The following is a 7,426-nucleotide window of genomic DNA, read 5'->3' as shown; positions in this document are numbered from 1 at the left end:
TGAATCAATTCTTTTCTTATTGTCTGACGACAATATACGGGGACGGTCCCCAAATCTTTATTTTGTATTTTGTGAAGTTTATTGGATCACAATACTGTATATATATATATATATATACATAAAGAGATACATAAAGTGTATATATATAATAATAATAATAATAATACATTTTATTTATACAAGGCGCCTTTCAGAGAACTCAAGGACACCGAACAAACAAACAAATAAATAAATAAATACAAAACACAATTATAAACAACTTAAAACATCAGAAAATCTAAAAATTAAAACCAAACAAAACCACTATAATTAGGAGGAAGAAGAAAAGCCATTTTAAACAAATGTGTTTTAAGTTTACATTTGAAAGATGAATATGATTTGATATTTCGGAGATCCGCAGGTAATGAGTTCCAGTGCTTGGGAGCAGAACGGCTGAAAGCTCTGCTCCCCATGGTGGTTAGACGGGAGGGAGGAATGGTCAGATGGGTGGAGGAAGAGGATCTAAGGTTACGGGATGTAATGGCAACATGTAGAAGGTCAGACAGATATGGAGGTGCGAGGTTATGGATGGCCTTAAAAGTTAGTAGCAAAATCTTAAAATCAATACGAAACTTGATCGGGAGCCAATGAAGCTGCTGCAAGACCGGAGTAATATGGTGAAAAGATGGGATTCCAGTGATGATACGTGCTGCAGAATTCTGGACTAACTGAAGCTTGTGAAGAGATTTATTAGGGAGACCAAAGAGGAGTGAATTGCAGTAGTCCAGCCGAGAAGTGACAAGACTATGAACAAGAATGGCAGTAGTATGAGGAGTGAGGGAGGGACGAATGCGATTAATATTACGTAAGTGGAAGTAAGCAGACCGGGAGATGTTATTAATGTGACATTGGAAAGATAGAGTACTGTCGAGGATGACACCCAGACTCTTGACCTGAGATGATGGGGAAACAACAGAGTTATGAATAATAAAAGAAAGATTATTGGTTTTGGATAATGATGATTTTGAACCAATAAGGAGAACCTCAATTTTGTCACTGTTTAATTTAAGAAAATTTGAAGAGAACCAGGATTTAATTTCAGAAATGCAATCAATAAGTAAGGGTGGTGGAAAAGAGGAGGTGGGTTTACCAGCAAGGTAGAGCTGGGTGTCATCAGCATAACAGTGAAAATTAATGTTATATTTGAAAAATATTGCCAAGGGAAGAAGGTAAATAATAAAGAAGAGGCCCCAGGACAGAGCCTTGGGGCACACCAGAAGTAACAGTGGTGGGTTGGGATGTGAAAGTTTTAAGCTGTATGAACTGAGTGCGGCCTGAAAGGTAAGATCTAAACCAATCAAGTGGAGTGTGAGTAATGCCAATCAAAGATAATCTATTAAGGAGAGTGGTATGACAAATAGTATCAAAGGCCGCACTCAGATCAAGAAGGATGAGAATAGTGATTAGACCAGAATCAGCAGCCATAAGGAGGTCATTAGTAATTTTAACAAGTGCTGTTTCTGTACTATGAAGGGGGTAAAACCAGACTGGAACTTCTCATATAGATTATTGTGAGACAAGTGGGTGTGAAGTTGGATAGCTACTATTTTTCAAGAATTTTGGAGATAAAGGGCAAGTTAGAAATGGGGCGAAAATTATTGAAATTAGTAGGATCACAACCAGGTTTTTTTAATATTGGGGTTATAGCAGCAGTTTTGAAAGATGAGGGAATAATACCAGTAGTAAGAGAAGAGTGAATGATGGCAGAAATAAGAGGGACTAGAGAGGGAGGCAGGCTTTAACCAAAACTGTAGGCAGGGGGTCCAGCTGACAAGTAGATGACTTGGATTTGCAGATGAGATCTGAGATTTCAGAGGAAGTGGGAAGCTGGAAAGAAGAGAAAGAGTGAATAGGTGAGTGTAGTTCAGAAGAAATACACAAAGGATCTGGACCAAGGTGCTGATGTATCTTTTGGATTTTCTCATTGAAAAGACATAAGAGAATTACAGAAGGCAGTTGAGTGAAGGTGAGATGGTAAAGAGTCTTGAGGTTGTGTAACATTATTAAGTAAAGAAAACAAAGACTTGGTGTTACCTGTATTACTAGTAATTAACTGAGTGTAATAATTAGATTTGGTTTGAGCTATACAATCCTTGTAGTAGAGTAGATGATTTTTATACATCTCTTTGTGGACAAAGAGTCTGTTTTTAAACAACCTTTCAAGTTGCCTGCCTTTAGCTTTCAGAAGCGAAGTTCAGGCGTAAACCAGGGGCAGAAAAGGAAAAGAAACAGATCTGGTTTTAGCGGAGCCAGAGAATTAAGAATACCATTAAGACAAGTGTCATAATATGAGACCAGTTCTATGGGAGAGGATAAATTATAAAAGTCCATTTGCGAATCAATTCTAGAAGACAGCAAATTCAAGTTGATATTCTTAATGTTACGAAGGCTATGAGACGTGGAAGCTTAGGAACAGAAAAGGTAAGTTTAGCATTGAATGAGAGGAGAAAGTGGTCGGTTATAGTGAGTTCATCTGCTGTAAGATCAAAAGGAACAACACCAGAGCAGCAAATCAGGTCCAAGATATGTCCTTTACAATGGGTAGGAACATCAGTGTGCTGCTGGTATCCAAAACTCTCCAGGCAAGATAAAAAGTCTCTAGTGAGAGGGATATTGATATTGTCCAGATGTATATTAAAATCCCCCAGCAGAATTATATTTGGAGTAATTACAGATAGATTGGTAAGGAAGGTAGCAAGATCGTTCAAAAAAAATGTTGTTAGACTTAGGAGGATGGTAGACAGTTGCAATGATGGTTGGAACTGGCCCAGACAGTTGACACACAGTCGATTCAAAAGAGCTAACAGCAGGAGCAGGCAACGGCAGGACTTTCCACTTCTCGCGATAAATTATCGCGACACCTCCTCCACGGCCAGATGCACGGGGTTGACAAGTGTAAACAAACCCCGGGTGCATTCATTAAGTTGTGAAAAGTCTTGAGGTTGCTGCCAAGTCTCAGTTAAACAGAGAAAGTCAAACTTACGGTCAATGAGGAGATCCTGAATGAGATGTCCCTTGCTCGTAAGTGAGCGGATGTTCAATAGACCAAAGCTGACAATGTTGCTGTCGCATTTGACAGTGGTGTTAGTCGACCGAGCTAAGCTGGCCAACACACTATGGTCAGCGTTCCTATCTGTGTTATGTGGAGGTGCGAAAATCAGACCAAAAAGAGTTAATTCCTTTCGAGGCGTCCGTTCGGAATCTCCGGCGGGACCCACGATGGATGTATCTCCGACGAGGGAGAAGTATGACGTCCGGGTCGAAATATAGCACCGACAGCAAAGGCACAGACTGGAGAAGACGCAGTCGAAGCAACTCAGCAGCTGGGTACTGGAGGAGGCCAGTCGCAGGTTGAATAACGAGCGACAGAAGACTCCAAACAAACAACCAAGCAAAAATCCTACCAGTCTACATTGTAGGCGAGGAGGCCGCAAGCAGCTCAGATGTGCAGAGAATAAACCGGTAAGTTTCAAACGAAACGGAGGTTAGGCTGAAGCTAAATGCAGACACAGCATATAGTATATAGCATATATAGCCACGCAGAGATGTCAGCAATATGGCAAAAGAAATACCATCAAAATCACAAGTTCTAACAAAATCAATATTCTAATTACTGTACCGGCGAGCAGCGGCGACCAGTCCCGCCAGCGTTCACTCAACCGGACAATGTGTGGAGTACACATATATATATATATAGCTCAAAATATTAAAGGAACACTTTTTAATCAGTATAGTATCAAGTCAATGAAACTTATGGGATATTAATCTGGTCAGTTAAGTAGCAGAGGGGGTTGTTAATCAGTTTCAGCTGCTTTGGTGTAAATGAAATTAACAACAGGTGCACTAGAGGGGCAACAATGAGATAACCCCCAAAACAGGAATGGTTTAACAGGTGGAGGCCGCTGACATTTTTCCCTCCTCATCTTTTCTGACTGTTTTTTCACTAGTTTTGCATTTGGCTACAGTCAGTGTCACTACTGGTAGCATGAGGCGATACCTGGACCCTACAGAGTTTGCACAGGTAGTCCAACTTCTCCAGGATGGCACATCAATACGTGCCATTGCCAGAAGGTTTGCTGTGTCTCCCAGCGCAGTCGCTAGGGCATGGAGGAGATTCCAGTAGACAGGGAGTTACTCTAGGAGAGTTAGACAGGGCCTTAGAAGGTCCTTAACCCATCCGCAGGACTGGTATCTGCTCCTTTGGGCAAGGAGGAACAGGATGAGCACTGCCAGATCTCTACAAAATGACCTTCAGAAGGCCACTGGTGTGAATGTCTCTGACCAAACAATCAGAAACAGACTTTATGAGGTTGGCCTGAGGGCCCGACGTCCTCTAGTGGGCACTGTGCTCAGTGCCTGGCACTGTGGAGCTCAATTGGCATTTGCCACAGCATTCCAGAATTGGCAGGTCCACCACTGCTTTTCATAGATGAGAGCAGGTTCACCCTGAGCACATGTGACAAACGTGAAAGGGTCTGGAGAAGCCATGGAGAACGTTATGTTGCCTGTAACATCTTTCAGCATGACCGTTTTGGTGGTGGGTTAGTGATGGTCTGCTGCCTCATTTTTAAGCAAAATAGGGAGTTGTGGGAAGCGAAGGAAAGTTACTTCACTTTTTCTTAGATATTATTTGGTGATACCTCTGGTTGCATTACTCAGCAAGTAAAACTTTTCAAAGATTAAATGAAAGCATAAAAATATGCATTTTTGAGGAAAACAAAGTCCTACAATAAGAAAAAAATATTTTACTACTATGACATATAGGGACAGTTTGCTGCAAAGAGATTAAGCCTTGCTTTTGACTGAAAAGGCCTTTTAAGCTAAACAGACTAAATGGAGAACTGCTTCCTCAGTCATGGTTAGAAATAGTTCTAGATTTAGCCTAGTCCTGAATTAACTGAGCTGATATCCTGAAAGAAGAATAGAGCTACTCCAGGTGTAAATAATGGCTTAAGTTAAACCTCCAAAGAGGCAGGTTTAACTTCAGCTTAATATCGGTTTTTTTTTTCAAAGAAGATACACGGATTAGTTGGACTATATCAATGAAGATCAAAGAGTACCACCAAGTAGAAAAGTTCTGGCCGACAGAGCAACATTTAGATGAGATTAGTTTTTCTGGATCTTTCCAAATGAATAAGCTACATGCTATGGAAATCATTTCACTTTTAGAACCCAGGCTTTATCTGTGACCCAAAGTGGACAGGAAAGGAAGAAAAGGCAATGTAAAATGTCCTCACATATTCAATGTTGGTGTAGGTGATGCCTCATGAACTGTCTAGATGGTCATAATCTGGTATGTTCTTTAAAGGTTGCTGGCCATTATTCCCGTGAGTAACTCATCCAACTGGTCAGTTCTTTTATTTGCACATTCTCCACAGGTCCTTCATTTGCATTGAATTCACTACAAATAGATTTCCAGACATTCCTTTTCTTTGATTCTACAGCTGATATGTGCTGTTCATCTTCAATGATGTCTTGAAACTATTTGCTTTAAAAGTGTTCTCTCATGCTCAGTAATGCTTTTTGAACAGTCTACTTTCGGCTGCCAATGTTTTCCTTGAATTTGCTCCTCTAGTCTCATACAATTCTATGTTTTTCTGGATTCAATCTATGTTTTATAAGCAACCCCAGCTAATTCAGACGAGCACAAGTAGTTTTAAATTAATTTTGTTTACTTTAGTTCAGGACTCCATAGTACAGGTGTTAGTAATTGGTAATTAATCTGTGTTTCAGAAAGCTGCTTTATAAGCCATGATTGCCTATTCTAGATTAATTCCTATTCCTGATTTAATTTAAACCCCATAAAGTGTAAAAACCAGTAACAGATAATTTTAACTATTACTTAACTTTATTAATTGGAATGACAAGAAATGTAATCACAAAGTGAAGTCCCAGAACACTGGAATGCAGTAGAAATCTGCACTTTGGGAGGATATGTGTTTTTTAGGAAGACATCAACCCAAAGCAATAACAATAAGCTACACAGTGTAGCCACCAGGGGGCGCTCCAGCCCCCCACACATCCAACACAAAAGCTTGGACACAAGTATAAAAGCAAAAGATAGTTTTATCTGTGGGTAACTCTTCTTTTAAGTGTTTCCCATACCACAACCACAGTCTCAAAGCACAACAGTAAATCTTTCCTTTCTTCCACTCTCTTCCACTGGTCACTGCCTCCTCCACTCCTCCTCACAAGCTTCGTTCTCCTTTCTCCTGACTCTATCTCCAGAAGTCGAGGTATCCGGCTTCTTTTACACATCATCCTGGAGTACTTCTGGTATTCCAAAGGATTGGCCCATGAGCACTTCTGGGTGAAGTGGGAGACCAATAAAGTTGGGTTCCAAATTTCCCACAGCATTCCCTGAAGGCGCCCATGGATCCCAACAGGGCTGAATTAGCAAACTCCAAATCCCATGATGTTCAGTAAGAATCTGGGGTACCACTGCATCCTGGGGGGGCTTCCACCTATTGGTTCATGGGAGGCACTGCCCTAGAAAAGCTATCTTCCTCCATCCTTCCACTTCATGGGTGTCCTGGCCAGGTAAGGATGCTGGCCATCCCTCACAAAAGAAATGGCTTCAAAACAACAATGTTAATTTGCCGGAATGGAGTATTCAGGGGCCTGATGTATAAGGCTTGTCTATGCTCGGAAATGTTTCGAAAGCCATTTCTTACAGAAAAAATCAAGATTTATAAAACAAACTTGAATTCGAAATTGTCTTTAAATTATGGAAAGCATCAAACATCTGCAAGTTGTTTGCAGACTTTGTTGTTGACATTTTAGTGAGTTCATGTGGAAGGACAATGAAATAAACAGAAAATCTCATTTAATTGCACATTTTGATTACTCTTTCCAATGTCATCAGTTAGTCATCATCCAACCCGCTATATCCCAACAAAGGGTCATGGGGGTCTGCTGGAGCCAATCCCCACCAGCACATGGCGCAAGGCAGGAACAAATCCCGGGCAGGGCACCAGCCCACTGCAGCTCTTTCCAATGTTCTCAAACTAATTCTATCACAATTAACTGACATGTTTGCTCTATACAAAAGCATTAATTATGTGAATTGGGCATTAATGGCCTTAATGTGTAACCCATCCATCCATCCATTATCCAACCTGCTATATCCTAACTACAGGGTAACGGGGATCTGCTGAAGCCAATCCCAGCCAACACAGGGCGCAAGGCAGGAAACAAACCCCAGGCAGGGCGCCAGCCCACCGCAGTAATGTCTAACCTATTTCATCTATACAAAGGTTGTGCTGTGTATTGTACGATGTACAGTAAGAGGCAATGGCAGTGTTTCAATCACAAACAGCATGACCATGAAATCTGTTTCCCCCACTATTATTAATAGAAATTAAAGAATGGTCCCAGTCATAACAAA

This window comes from Polypterus senegalus, chromosome 4 (genome assembly GCF_016835505.1).
Source record: "Polypterus senegalus isolate Bchr_013 chromosome 4, ASM1683550v1, whole genome shotgun sequence".
Lineage (NCBI taxonomy): Eukaryota > Metazoa > Chordata > Cladistia > Polypteriformes > Polypteridae > Polypterus > Polypterus senegalus.
This window is presented reverse-complemented; position numbering follows the sequence as displayed.